This window comes from Echinops telfairi, unplaced genomic scaffold (genome assembly GCF_000313985.2).
Source record: "Echinops telfairi isolate 266 unplaced genomic scaffold, ASM31398v2 ScPeMD7_7401;HRSCAF=8416, whole genome shotgun sequence".
Lineage (NCBI taxonomy): Eukaryota > Metazoa > Chordata > Mammalia > Afrosoricida > Tenrecidae > Echinops > Echinops telfairi.
This window is the reverse complement of record NW_022111301.1, coordinates 2,179,762-2,195,570: the sequence shown is the minus strand read 5'-3', so window position 1 is coordinate 2,195,570 and position 15,809 is coordinate 2,179,762. Positions and strand designations below refer to the sequence as shown.

Here is a 15,809-nt window from a genome sequence, read left to right as displayed (position 1 = left end):
TAGCTTCTATCCAACCCTTGGTGATCCAGGCCATGTACTATAGACTACTAGGATTTTAGCTTCTGACTTTTGGAGGTACACATATTTTCTACAAATAATATAACAAATATTATTAATATTGTCTGATTTTTAAATTAAAAATGCAAACAATGTTAATAAAATAGGTCAAAAGGAGATCAAGTGAAAATGTATTATATTTCAACCTAACTACAGTTGTCATAATCAATATTAGAATGTTGTCTCTGATAGAAAGCTATTCACATCCACTGAGTATGATCAGCGGGAATTCACTGGAGGCTTAATCCATGTGGGAACCCTGCAAATTGATTTTGGCCTTCTACTGCCATCCATAGTCTTCTGCAAACCAGGCATTCACAATTCAAGTCCTGAAACCATTTCCTTCTTCAGATTTGGTTTTTTTAAATTTATAATCCTTAGCACAGGCTGGTGTGCTTCTATGATGACTTAGTTGACTTTTCATATATGTGGCTGCTTGTTTGACAACAGGCCTGTAACATCCCAAACATAATTATTTCTGGAACCCAGGAAACATCTGGTCCCTTCACCACACTGTGCTGCAGCAACCATATCTTCAGTGCTCTCTTCATGATGGTGTGCGTCAACTACGGTCAGGTCATAAGAACTTTGGAATGTGATGATATGCAGATTAACTCCCAATTAATAATAAATTTTAAATAAATAAAGTATTGAAAAGCAACATAAATAAATAAAAAAAATTTTTCTGAGATTGGGGCTAAAATTAAGGGTGCTCCCCAAACCCATTCAATATCTAGGGTATATATATGTCTGTTCATTTTAGAACATAATTATCATTTTATGACATAGAACATTAGAACATTATAAATCATCCCCCTGAGTCATAAAGTAATTCTATTGCTTACATCATTAATTTAGCCCATGGTATAGAAATTTTTAAAATGTCGACAAAGGAAATTATACAATGTAATATGTTACTTGTTGACTTGTACTCATAAAAACCTTAAGTGACGGGACACTATTAACACAGACAATGGGGGCTGGTGGTGATAGGTTATAACTTTCAAATAATATTCATTCACAGAGGAAGAACCATGGCTACCAGATTAATACATATCACAAAAAAGCATGGGGAGCATTAAAATAATAAATATATGGTAGTCCCGGGCCACCATTTATGGGCACCGTCAAAGTAAAAGATCTAAACCATAGTCCAGTGACATCTTGAGACAGCAGTCAGATACTTCTCACAGTAGGGCATTTCAATCTTAAACCCGAGACATCCTGGCATATACTTCACATATCACAGAATTGAATAGTTCAATCGTTCACACATTCCAAGGGGGAATTGTACAATCACCACCACGTCCATCCTAGAGCATTCCCTCCCACCATATCTGATTCGCCCCCAAAGTGAGCTGTTTAGTCAGGATCAGCTCCAGGGCTCCCTGCCTCCTCCAGCCTTCATTATTTGCTCCCAAATTCCCCTCCCCCTCCCTACTGCCCATCCCCCTCCCGTGCAATTCCTGTAACAACTTGCCTCAGTTATTATCATTGTACATCCACACCTCCTGTGCTTCACCTCTGAGAAGCCCCACAGAAAACAATGAAAAACAAATCACACTAAGGTAGTAAGGATAAGATCACATTCATATAAAGCATATAGTATAAAAATAAAAAGAATCTGTGAGAGGGAGAAGACCCCTATCAACATTCACGAAGCCCAGGAAGAAGTTTTTGTCATGGAATCTCTAGGAGATACTTGCCACCAGAACAATTCAGCACGTGTCTACCGGGAGGTCAATGGGTCAAGTATCTGTTCAGCATAATCAAGGTTACAATGGTCTTTGCCTGCTAGTGCGGTGGGAAACAGGAAGATTTCTCCCAAGTTGTCTCCCCCAAACATATACCAAACTTAGCTGCTTGCTACATGTGGCAAATGACTATACACTTGGAGGTCAACAGAAGTAGGTCAGGGTTATCAGCCACCCAGAGTAAACAGACACCCCTGTTTATCCCACAATAAGTAGGGCCCACTCCCTTCTGATAGGATAGTAGTAGATTATTTCCCTGAAGGAGAGCCCAGGGAGGTCAAGCCCACTCAAGGGAGACCAAGGTTAGGCCACCATCATGAATCTAGGGTCTGCCCTTCTTCTCACATATACACCCCTATCCCCTCCCCTTCCTATCATGAATAAACCCCTAGCTCATCCCCTTCCTGTTATGCCTTTGCCCATTGTATAAACCCCTCCTATTGCTTGTATTACCTATTGTACAGCCCCTTCCTGTAATGTGTGTGGTTACCTGGATTCACACCCGCTAAGTAGATATAACCCTTGGTTAGCAATTAATCATTCATTCCTGCTCTCTCCTGCCCTCTCTGCCCATGCTGTGCACGGACCTGACTATTGAGATCTTGGCCATCCAGGAGGTGAGCAGGCTACCATGAAATGTGTCTGGCTTCTTTATTTGACTCTCTCTCCTATCTCTCTCATGCTTTATGAATTTATTGTAATCTTTATATAGTTCAACCGTACAATTGTGCTTACTGATCCCGTGATGAGTTATGGTGGGCTGGCTTCCGCTATAGCGGATCTGCCACGCTTGGTCTGACTATACACTTTGAAGATGGGTTTTGGGCTCCCACTGCCCTCCATAACTTTCCACAAATTGTGTGCTCATAATTATAGCTCTGATAGTTTTCTCTTTGCCATATTTGAATTTTGCAATTGTCATCTTTGGATTGCGTCTTCTGTATGGACTTAGTTGATTCCTTGTGTATATGGCTGCTTGTTTGAAGTGTTTCAGGATTTTATAGATTTTAGTAATTAGTCCCTTATCTATTGTTACCATTGGTAAATATTTTTTCCCAATCTGTAAGCTCTCATTTTACTCTTTCTAATTCATAGGAGGGGTGTAATCCAAAGCAAGTCTTTTCATACACCTATAGAGGACTTCAATTGCAAACCATCAAGAGCCAAGATTATGATTCGCTAAGAGGAGTCCCTTAATCTTGAAACATGGATTCTAGAAGAGCATGTTAGAATGTCATATATATATCAGTATTCTTCAAGTTGGGAAAAAAACAGAGAAAAAAATGTCAAACTTTGAGTTGCAATATTGAAGGATTCTATGGTCCCTCAATTAAATGAAATAGGAAGCATTCAAAGAAAATGGGGAAAAAATATAAAAAGTCACTGTACCAAGAAGAGTTGTTCATGTTCGCTCATTCCAGTAGAGTATAATCCAGAAACACGGTACTGAAATAAGAGGTTCAAGCTACACTGAGGCATTGGCAAAACAAACATACAAACAAGGTGTAAGGACTTGATGGAATATCATTTGAGATAGTTCAACAAATGCATGAAACCCAGGAAGCACTTACTCATCAATGACAAGGAAATTGGAATCAAGCTACTAGGACAAGCACTGGAAAAGATTCATTTTTATGTTCATTGCAGAGAAAGATTATCAAATGGAGTGTGTAAATTTTTGAACAATATTAGCTTCACATATTATTATCACAAAATGTTATTGAAGATAAATCCTAAACAGATAAATCCTGCAGCCATACGTCGAAAGGTAATTGACACAAGCTCTAAATGATCAGAAGAGGGTGTGAAAGCACATGTTACTAACATGTACAGGAACCTGGCCCCAAACAAAGAACACCAGAAAGATGCTAACTTGAGTTGGATTGACTAGAGGAAGGCCTCTCTATGGATCAAACAGAGTGTGACTAACTTTACAGTCATGAGCATGCAGAAACAATTATGCTCTAGTGGAGCTTGTAAAGGAATGCAGAGAAAGGGCCTCAAACAAAGAACAAGATAGTCTTACTGTGTTTAAAACTGGAAAGGATGTGCAGCAGGGTTCTCTCCTTTTACCTTAGCTTGTCCATTAAATAAGCTGCACAAATTAACTCTAACGCTAGACTGCATGAAGAGGAATGTGACATGAAGTTTACAGGATGGGTTTTTATCAACCTGTAATATGCAGGGGAAAATGTTGTTTGCTGAAGTAAAAACAACTTAAAGCATGTACTGATGAAGGCTAAGACTACATGTAAACTTCAATATAGATTATTTCTGACCTTAAAGAAATAAAGCCCTTACAAGTGGATTGTAAAGCAGTATGATAAATGATGAAGTTAGAATTGTCAAGGATTTCATTCGACATTGAATAACAATCAATGTCCATGAAAACAGAAGTCAAAAAATAAAACAATTTCCTGCCGTGGATCAGTCTTCTGCAGGAGACCTTTTTGAAGTTTTAAAAGCAAAGTTATCAGCTGTGATGACAAAGTCGTGAATTTTCCCATCCTATACTATGAATGAGAAATTCTTCAAATCAGTCCTTCACTGTGAACAGTGAAAAAGGAAAATGTAAGGTGACTTGATGCTTTTGAATAGTGATATTGATGATGACTAATGAAAGAGATGTGAAATGAGTGATAGCATTACTGATATAGCAGGTGGATTTGGTCAAAGCTCTAGAATAAGTCCATGGTGTTTACTTGGGTTTTATTGACTATAATTATATAGATTTTCCTACAGTGGACAAAACAACTCCCTGTGGGACATTGGAGCATAAAGGGTAACTTCAATCGCAGATAACTATCTACAATTTATCTTGGATTATGAAGTACAGTACAAACATTTTTACTTGCCAGAAGGGTACTTAGTCATTTCATTTTCTTTCTTTCTTTCTTTCTTTCTTTCTTTCTTTCTTTCTTTCTTTCTTTCTTTCTTTCTTTCTTAAAAGGGGGCTATATAGTACAAATAAGTTTAGGAACCTATGGACCATAAGAAGGCATTCAATTCTATGAATCATAAAAAATTATGGATTGTATTAAGTAGACTGGAAATAAGGAAACTACATAGACCAATATGTAGTCGTTCAAACAAACCAAGGGACCACAGTACGATTTAAAATCATAAAATGTGTGTATTAGTATTATATCTTTTTACCCTGATCATTCAACTCACATTCTGAGCAAATAGTCTGAAACATGGTGGTCTATGAACTAGAATATGGCTTCATGACTGGAAGAAGACTCATTAACATCCTACAGAATGAATATTGCACAATGCTGAAAGTGAAGAGGACTTAAAGCACATACTATTGAAGATCGAAGACCACAGTCTTCAGGCCAGATTAATTCACAACATAAAGAAAAAAAAACTCCAACAAATGGAACAATAAGTCACAAAATGATAACTGGTAAGAATATTGAAGCTAAAAAAAAAAAAAAAAAAGAATATTGAAGCTGTTGAGGATTTCCTTCAATTTGTTTCCAAAATCAATGCCCATGGAAGCAGCAGACTTTAACTCAAAGACTGCATCAGATTGAACAAATCTGCTGCAAAAGATCTCTTTAAAGTATTTTAATGAAAAAATATCATATTAAGTATTAACGTGTGCTGATTCAATTATAATATTTTCAATTACCTCATTTGCGTGAGGAAGCTGGACAATAAATATGAAAAACAAAGCGAATCTATTTATTTGAATTTTGGTGTTGACAAAGCATATTGAATAAACAATGAACCTCCAGAAAAACAAGCAAAAAATTATCTTCAAAGATGTATAGCCATTCATAGTCCAACCTTTGTCAACTTGGCACATATACACATCTTCTTAAACCAGTCATAATCGGTAAACAAGTACAAAAAGGTCATACTTTCACCTAAAATCTTACAACTAACATGCTTAAAACTGAAAACACAGTACACTATTTATGTCTTATATTTTCTAAATGAAAAAAGCAAAACTGTTTGATACATACACACACACTCATAACAATTATAGACCTCATTTCTGCAACTGATTAGTTGGCTGTGGTTAGTATGTAGAACTACCTTCATCCACTACCCATTTTGTATTCCCTTTGCCCTCAGCAATCACCTCAGCTAGTTGTGGTTATATCCCTGGTAGGGTTACCCAAGCCTCTTGAAGATTTTGAGCAATCAGTAGTCATGCCCGAATTTGATTTCTGTTCTGTACTTTTATCCCAGGGTATGGCAGTCCTAAAAGATGTCCTAAGTAACCTCCTTGATTCAAGACATACTATTCCTTACCTCCTTTATATATTATCCAGTGGATTTCTCCTTACTAACCAGATTCAATCACTCCACTCAGTGCAGTAACTCCCTTCTTTGCTTGTTGATCCCAAAGCATGAAGAGTTCAAATGGTCAGGAGACATTCACAACCTCAAGTAAGATGGAATCATTGCTATGTCTGCAGGTGGGAGCATTCCTTCCCTTGGAATTATGACCTCATATCCAAGGAATATAGGATGTCAGGGGCAGGAAACAAAAATATTGCGAGTGGGTCACTAGAAGTGATAGTGATTGGTGCCATTTCTATTCCCACCCTTTCTGTATTGGATCCATGAATCCTAGCTATTGAATAAAGAGGAACATGTACTGGACACTGATTTATAGCACGTACAACCTCCTGGAGAACATTGCCTTAGTTCTACAATGCTTTGTAGCCTAACTGATATGGTAATTGTGTCTACATGGACATTTCATTGTACTATCAAGTCAGCTACTTCAGGATGATGGGAGCATGATAAGACCAGTGGATTCCATGAGCATGAGGACTCTTGCTGCATTTCATTTTCTGTGAAGTGGATTTTCTTGATCTGAAGTGGTGCTGTGTAGGATACCACGCCAGTGCATGAGCCTTTCTGAAGATCTAGAAATGGTAGAAGCATTGCATAATGGAAGGCCATCAAACCAGTGAGAATCCTGACCCAACCAAATGGACACAAAAACCTATCATTGACATCATGCTTGTTGTAGTGTCAGCAAAAATGAAGAAGAGCCTTAAGGTTGGTTGACCAAGTGGCTGTAACCATAGACTAAAACATAGCAATTCCGAGCATGGAAAAGGACTAGGCAGTGTCTTCTTTTGTTGTACCAAGGGTCATGAGGAGGCAGAAGGGGCTGGAACGCACCTAAAAACAACAGAATAGAGCCAGAATACCCAGAAGTGATGGCCAGAGTCCATCTTGCTTACACTGGACATGTCATCAAAAAATACTAATTGGTAGAAAAGGATATCAGGTTTGATGAGTTAAGGGGTCAGCCAAAAATGAGATGACTCTCTTAGGAAATGATGACGTAATAGCTACAAAAATTGGCTCAAACATACAAACAATTATGAGAATAGTGCAAGATCAGTCAATCTTCTGCTCTATTATATAAAGTTGCTGTTTTAGGACAAGTTGACCAGAGGAAAAATCTAGAGACACTCATATGTGTGTAAGAACGAGTTTTGTTTCCAGAAATAATTATTTTTTTAGAAAACATCTCAGCCCAGTTCAACTCGAGTTCATAAATCCCTCCTCAGACTCCCGCAGCCACATGCAGTGATCTTGAATGCAGGAATATTATAGGTTGGTAGGTGCAAAGTCAAGTGGATCCAATGGCAGTAGATTTATCAATAGGCTGTGGCAGGTCTCAGAGTGGCTTAGCAGTGGGAACATGAAGGCAGAGAGATTTTTGGTCTTTCTTTATTGTTTTTTTTGAAGCGGGGGTTGGGTCTCAGGGCCCTCTTTATGAGAAGGCATTGCCCACAGGGACGCACAGCTGGCTGTGACCTGATTGACAGGCTGAATGCTTTTATATATGTTCAAGTTGATGTTCAATTTTATAACTACCAGTTGCCTAGGGTATGAGTCTACTTTAAGGCAACGAACAACAACAATAACAATGACTAATGATGTGGCTGTCTTTTTATGTGCTCTGGTAATTTCCATATTTTATTTAGAGAAATATTTATTTGTTTGTTGTCCGTTTTTTACTGTGTCATGTTTTTGAGATTTAAGTGTTCTTTCTGTATGTACTCTGGACATTACCATGTAATAAAATATGTGAGGACACTCCAAAATGTTTTGGGAACCAGAATGAAAAGAAAATGGGCTTTTTGTGTGAACTTTTGAAGCCCCCTTATATGATTTGAAATTATACTGTCCCTTCCTGTGGATTGTCTTTGTATGCTCTTGACTGTTTCACTTTATGTATAAAGGTTTTAATTTTGATAAAATGCAGCTAATCTATTTTCCTAAATTGTGCTTTAGATTTCATGGCTAAAGACATTTTGCAAAATCTAAAGTCATTAAGTTCCCCCCTAGTTTATCTTGTAAGAGCTATATACTTTATTTCTTATATTAAGATATTTGTTCCATCTTGAATTTATGCTTGCATGTTTTTTAAGGCAAGTGTGTTAGCCTGGGTTGGCTAGGGAAGGTGAAGCGGGAGTCAGGGAGATCACAGTTTAATGAATGCAGAGTCCCAAGAGGCAGGCACATACTCCAAGCAGGGGCAATGGAGGAGGGGCAGAGAAACAGAGACTTTTCCAATGTCCCTCTTAAGACTACAGTCGCAGAGACATCACGAGGCTACTCCTGAGAAGTTGAACTCCACCTCTACCTCCAAACAGTTCTCACTAAGTTGACATACAGTCTAATCACCACCAACCTCCCCTTGTCAATTGTCATTTCTATATAACTCTTCAACCCTTTATGTGGTAGTTACATAATCTTGTGTCAAATTGAGACTTAAGAGTGGTGGGGTGAAGTTTAGTCTGTCAATCAGGTTGCATCTTGATGACCTCATTTGGAGGCACTAAGGAGATAAATAGCTCACTGGAGACAGGACACATGTTCACTCCCTGTGATACATGCTTACTGACGATGAGTCTGATGGAGCTTCATGGATGCCTGGAGCTGGAGGAGCCACATGGACATCCACCCCAGCGCTGAGATGCTTCTATTGCCCTTGAATCCACAAGATTGTCCACCCACTGGCCTGTGATCTTACTACATTCTGCATCATTGCATGTGCTTCATGTATCTGAAAAGGAATGTATACATTAGTAGTATGGGCTAATGTCGGACTTCCGGACTTGACCTGGCCTGGGTTGGGATGTTCTCTCAATATTCAATTGCTCTTGTATATAATCCTCTTTCATATGAGTGTCCAGAAATTTGTTTCTGTAGTCCACCTGGACTATATAATGTTTAAATAAAGACAGTAATAAAATCATGGTTGCATCTAACAGCATGCAACTAAAATGTGTACAACTGAAAATGCACCAGCCCTATTTATATTTTTTATTTTATACATGAACAAAACAAAAAACATGCTTAATAATTGCAGTTGTGCTAACACCTACGCCTGGATCCTATAATCCTATCAACATCCTCTCACACCTACCCTCTCTTCTGTGGATCCATTAGGAAAAGAGAAAATTATTCATAGGAACCTTCCTTGTTCCAATTATTTAAGACTAAAGACAATTATTTAAGGTTAAAGACAACTATGAAAACTTGTAAGCCATTTCCTTTATGCCCTTATCTTCTCCATTTGGGATATCCAATTTCTAAACTGCTCATTTCTATCAACTTAGTGCTCTTAGGAAACAAACATGTTCCTTGATGTAACAAATCATCATTCTGATTGAAAACTTATGTGTCTGCATCCATAAAAATAGTAAATCCTAGAGCAATCCTTACATCACGTCAGCAAGCATTGTGCACTATTTCACAGGGCTAAACATCTTACTCTTCCTCAAATTCCATGTTGTTCAACTCAGTCCTAGCCCTTCCAAGCTAAGTCAGCGGTGCCACAGAAATCTAAAGAGTTTTGTTTCAGATAACTGCCCCCTGGTCATATTCTCATCAACCCCAGAATCCTCAGTCTAGGTCATGTCCGAAGCTCTTATGGGCACAAACTTTTCTGACCTAGGTGCATCCCACAAGTAAACTACTTATTCAAATTTCAAAAGGCCAAATCACATTTTCTATTCTAAAGCATGTCAGTAGTTCTACTTGCATATATGCCTTTTCAAATTCAAATCTCCTGACATTCAAGGCACTTCCTGGGGCTTACCTATTCTAAGGCCTCTACTCTACCTTGCTTTCAAACAAATGCCATTTCTTCCAGGCAATTTCTGATGTCCCTTTCAATAAATCTAATCATAAAGACTGAAGGTGGGCAGCCTTACAGACCTCCTCTAACTTCCAATATTCGCTTACACCACACACTAACGTGTGTTTTGCAGGGTTTTCTACAGAAGCAAAACCAGGACACTTATGGTTATATCTCTATATCTAAAGCGCATATAAAATGAAATAAGTTTACATAGAAAAAACAAATATAACAGCAAATTAGTTCACACAGCAATATAGAGAACTCAGTCCAATTCACTTAAGTGGGACAGTTAATATCCTGAAGATCATTCCAACTCATGTGGCCAAGCAGCAGACACTAGGAAGATGACGTGGTGAGGTATAGCAGAAGGCAGCAGGGCAGCGTAGAGAAGCAGGTTGCAGTGAGGCCTCATGGTGAAGCCATTCAAAGTGGCTGGTGGGAGGTGTGGCATCTGGAGTGGTGGCAAGACAAGCAGAGTTGACACACAGGCAGCTCTGTGAGGCAGGGTTCTCTAGAAAAACAACACCAGGACACTTATGATTATGTATGCATAAAAGGACAGGTTTATACAGCAAGAAGGGTTTGAACGTACAAGTAAGCTGCATGAAGAAGTGGCCCAAATGCCCACAGTTTCCACTCCTGTTACAGTACCTTCCTTCTTCCAGTCTGTACCTTTGGCCTCCTGGGGAGTTCCTTATGATGAATTGACTGAGGAACAGAAAAGTCGTGCTTGGTTTACTGATGGCTCTGCATGAAGTGAGGTTCCATTCGTAAGTGAACAACAGCAGTACTACAGCCCCTTTCTGGGATCTCCCTGAAGAACAGTGGTGAAGGGAAATCCTCCTAATGGGCAGAACTTCGAGCAGTGCACCTGACTGTTCAGTTTGCCTAGAAGGAGGAATGGCCAAATGTGTGACTGTATATTGATTCATGGGCTGTGGTTAATTGTTTGGCTGTATTATCAGCACCATATATTGCTTGCTGATTTAGAGCATATACAGCCTGCTAGACAACATTCTCCTAGAGAAGGGACATGATTGGAAAATTGGTGACACAGAGGTGTGGGGAAGAGGTATGTCAATAGACCTCTCTGAATGGGCCAAGAAAGGAAATATAATCATGTTTTGTGTGAATGTTCACAAAAGGGTTAACTCTGAAGAGGAGAATTTTAACAATTGAGAGGATAGGATGATGTACACTGTGGAGACTGGTCCTCCTCTTTCCTATGCCACTCCTGTCACTGCCCAATGGGCACATGAACAAAGTGGCCATGGTGACAGGGATGGAGGTTATGCTTGGTTGCAGCAACATGGACTTCCACTCACCAAGACTGACTTGGTCTCAGGCCACTGCTGATTGTCCCATCTGTCAGCAGCAGAAGTCAACACTGAGTCCAAGATATGGGACTGTTCCTCGGGAAGCTCAATTAGCAAACTGGTTTCAGGTTGATTACATCGACCACTTCCATCATGGAGGAGACAGCATTTTGTTCTTACTGGAACGGGCACCTACTCTGGTTATCCATTTGCCTTCCCTGCACGCGATGCTTCTTCCCAAACTACCTTCCATGGACGTACAGAATGCGTTTTCTACTAGCATGGCATCCCACACAGCATTGCCTCAGATCAACGAACTCACTTCACAGCAAATGAAGTGCAGCAATTGACCCATGCTCATGAAATCTACTGGTCATACCATGTTCCTCAACATCCTGGAACAGCTGGCTTGATAAAACGATGGAATGGCCTCCAAAAGACACAAGCACAGCAACAGCTAGGTGGCGACACCTTGAAGGGCTGGGACAATGTCCTCCAGTAGGCTGCAGATGCTCTAAACCAGCAACCAATATATGGTTCTGTGTCTCTAATAGCCAGGATTCATGGGTCCAGGAACCGAGGGGTGGTGATCCACTTCTTGTGATCACTATTACTTCTTGTGATCCACTTGCAGCATTTTTGCTTCTTGTCCCAGCAACCCTATGTGCGTCAGGCCTGGAGGTCCTAGTTCTGAAGGAAGAAACACTCCTGCCTGGAAACACAGCACAGAGTCCACTGAACTGGCAGCTGAGAATGCCCCCTGGACATTTTGGTTTCCTCATGCCTTTGGATCAACAGTTTAAAAGGGTGTCACAATACTGAGTGGTGTGATCGATCCTGATTACCAGGGGTAAATTAGACTGTGCTACATCATGGAGGTCAAGAAGAATATGTATGGAATCCAGGAGATTCCTTAGATTGTAGTGATAAACTACAGCAACCCAATCTGGACAGGTCTGCTAACAAGCCAGACCCCTCAGGAATGAAAGTCTGGGTCACCCAACCAGGCAAATACCATGGCCAGCTGAGTTTCTGGCCGAGGGCAAAGGAATACATATGGGTTGTGGAAGAAGGTAGTTCTATCAGTTATGTGATCAACTGCAAAAAGCGAGGTTTGTGATTATCAAAATTTCTTCGTTATATGTGCTTATTGAATAGTTTCCACTTGCTCACTTATAATATACCAGATACAAATATATATATGTATATATATATATATTCTAGCTATATGATGTTGGGTGTAAGCATACTTCATTAATGTCTAGAAATTATATGTGGCTCAAGAATTGTGTACTTGTGCCAAGTTCGAAGAGGTGGACTGTGATAGTTAGGTTTATTGGGCCAACCAGGCCTCCACAGGAACACGTAAGTGGAGTTTAATCAGGTTGCAGCTTGATTGGAGGGCAACCTAGATAAATGCTTTCCGAGGCCAGCATCCCCTCTCTCTTTCTCACTGGTGATCAGACCAGTGTGCTGCTGCTTGAGCTAGTTCTTTGCCTCAACTGTGTGCTGCACTAACTGTGGACCAAACTAACCCATGGATCACATTGCCTTGCTGCCCGATCTTATAGATACCATTTCCATTTAATGATGGCTGCTGCTCTGCATGTCCAACTTTATGACTCTGTGGGTCAGACATATCTAGTTCATGACGGGCAGCTTAAGCCTCATGGTGAGGTGTTCAGTCTCTATTAAAGCCAAGTAACAGGCCAACAGCTGTTTTTCAAAAGGGGAGTAGTTGTCTGCAGAGGATGACAGAATTTTTCACCAAAATCAAGCGTCTAAGCTATGCGTCACCAATAAGGGCTGCCAAAGACCCCACATTGCATCTCTATCCGCAATAGACACCTCTAGCAGCATTAAGTCAGCTGGGCCATATGGTCACAGTGACAAAGCAACTTTCCCAGCAGCCTTAACCTGTCACAGAGCCTTTCTTGTTCTGGGCTCTACTCAAAATTGGCGGTCCTTCATATAACTTGATCAACAGGTCAGAGTAGCAAACCCAAATGTGGGATATGTTGCCTCTCAAATCTGAAGAAGCCAACTAGGCCTTGTGCCTCCTGTTTAGTTGTTGATGGGGCCAGATACAATAGCTTATCCTTAACATTAGTAGGAATAGCTCAACATGTCCCACACCATGCTACCCCTATAAGTTTTACTGAGATGGAGGTTGAATCCTCATTGTGTTGATTTCCTGATTTTTTGGATGTAGATGTTGTACCAATGAATCTAGAGTCTTTGATACAACCTCCTTAGTGGGACCAATCAGCAGAATGCCATCAACTTAATGGACCAGTGTGACATTCTGTGGAAAAGACAGGCAATCAGGTCCCTTCTAACTAAATTATGACTTAGGGTGTAAGAGATGATGTTCCCCTGGAGGAGACTTGTGAAAATATATATTGTTGCATCTGCCAGCTGAAGGCAATCTGCTTCTGGTGCTCTTCCTGAAACTGCTTTTGGTTACCCTTCATGAAACACCTAATATCAAAAATATATGTCAGATTAAGTTTCAGAGAGTCATAACTCTGATAGGTAGGTTTATTGTCCCAATTTGGCCAATAGGAACATGTAGGATTAATAAGGTCGCAGTTTGATCGGAAGACAAAGAGACAAGAGACTTGGCAAGCCCCATCAGTCTCTTTTGCTCTCTGGTGATTTGACCAGTGTGCGACTGCCTTAGTGAGTTCTCTGTCTCAACTTGTGAATTACACTACCTTTGGGACACACAACCGGTGGAATGTCTTGCTAGAGCTTGAGGTTCCTTCAAGGCCTGTTTCGCCACACTGCTAGTGTATTAATCGCTTGAGCTTGGGACTGTTGGATTCTGTCTGTGACCTGCCCTGATGTTTGCTGCCTCTGGCCAGACTGCATTGCTCTACAGAAGACTCAGCTGTCTGTTTCCTTGACCTTGGATACAGCAGGGATCATGAGTTGAAGGACTTCCCGTATATTAACTGTTTCATGGAAGTTAGTTGAACTGAGCTCTCTGCCCCACTGTGTGGACTAATTAGCTGTTATATTCCTTTGTGCTATATCTATCTATCTATCTATCTATCTATCTATCTATCTATCTATCTATCTATCTATCTATCTATCATCTATCTATCTATCTAATTATAAGTGTCCTGGTTTTGTTTCTCTAGAGAACCCTAACACAATAACAGTTTCTTCTTCTTCTTCTTCTTTTCTAGTTGCTCTTTATTTGTGTTGAGGGTTCATATCCTAGAACTTCCTACTGGGGTGTCAATTTTTTTTCTTACTATTATTAATGTTTGCTTTTAAGGGTTTTCATAAATGAAGTGGTAGTGAACTTATCCTGAAATCCTTTATTAAACAATTATACAGGTAAACATCCAATCGTTTCTCACTATTGAGGAATCCTAGTGCATATTGGGTTGTGTGTTAGGCTACTAATCACTGTGGCAGTTCCAACCTATGACGCACTGTCTATAGGAGAAAGATGAATCTCTTTTCAGCTTTAATGATTTACAATTTCAGTTAATTTTAGAAGTTCTACTTTGTTACATAGGGTCATTATGAGTCAGCATTGCCTCAGTGATAGTAATTTTTTTAGGACTGAGGTCACTTGTAAGCATATTGTTCTAATATTTATTTCCCCCTATACTCTGGAAGGACAGGTTCAAATTGAACTTCTCCCTCACTGATTACATCTTCTCTAGGACTGATTCTGGCCTAAGGTTTTTTGTTAGATTCCATCATCATTACTTTATTTTCAGTGTCCACACATGATTTCATTCTGTTAACAAACTCCACCTGTATCTTTTTTAACAAAGTCTTTAAGTGTTCAAAAAATAATTTAGCTATAATTCACATTTGTAAATAAGATCACAAATTCAAGATATTCAATGTATAAAATATTTTTAGGTGTTCTCTTACATAATTTGAGAAGGATATGATGTTCTTTTCTTCACATTTTGTTGGTGAGTTTTCTTTTTCTCATCTCTTTATCATTATTGATTGAAGAGAGATGCATTCATGACTTTGGCTGGATAATAATACTAGATTTTTCTAAAATCTTCTAAATGTCCAATTGGTGTCAATTAGCATTATCCTCTAAAACCATAAGGAGGAAGCTTGGCTCATGTAAATTTTGAGAGCTAGTTCAATTATCCAGTAGTCAGAGCACATTGGCAGGCAGCCAAAGCCCTAGGAAGTCATTTAGATAAATTTCATATCCATATAATTTGTTCGCTCTGTTTGGTGAAGGTGCTATACTAGAGGCCAAGTTTTCTGTGAGCCAATTTTTGTCTCCTCCAATTAAAATACCAATTGCTCTTCTTTGCTCCTGCCCTACTACAACATTTGTGATGTTCAGGTTTGTTTTTGTTTTTTGTACCAGCAAGACACATGCAAGAAGATATGGGTGGGGTCTAGTGAAGATGTCAATTAACCTGGTGACATCTCCTAGGGGGTGTGTCCTACAAATAAAACTTTGTGGAGACCTGGCTGCCCCTTCTCTCTTTTATTCTTGCCCAGACCTGTTGTGTTGCCTGATTAGTTCATCTTACATCGTTATAGTGTGCCACC

The 15,809-nt window shown here is 39.6% G+C and overlaps 2 pseudogenes; one reads left to right on the top strand and one right to left on the bottom strand.

Moving 5' to 3' along the window:
• The first annotated feature begins 6,725 nt into the window (after positions 1–6,725).
• LOC101639125 lies at positions 6,726–12,378 on the top strand (annotated as a pseudogene).
• A 394-nt stretch (positions 12,379–12,772) lies between these two features.
• LOC105979267 lies at positions 12,773–13,732 on the bottom strand (annotated as a pseudogene).
• Positions 13,733–15,809: the final 2,077 nt, after the last annotated feature.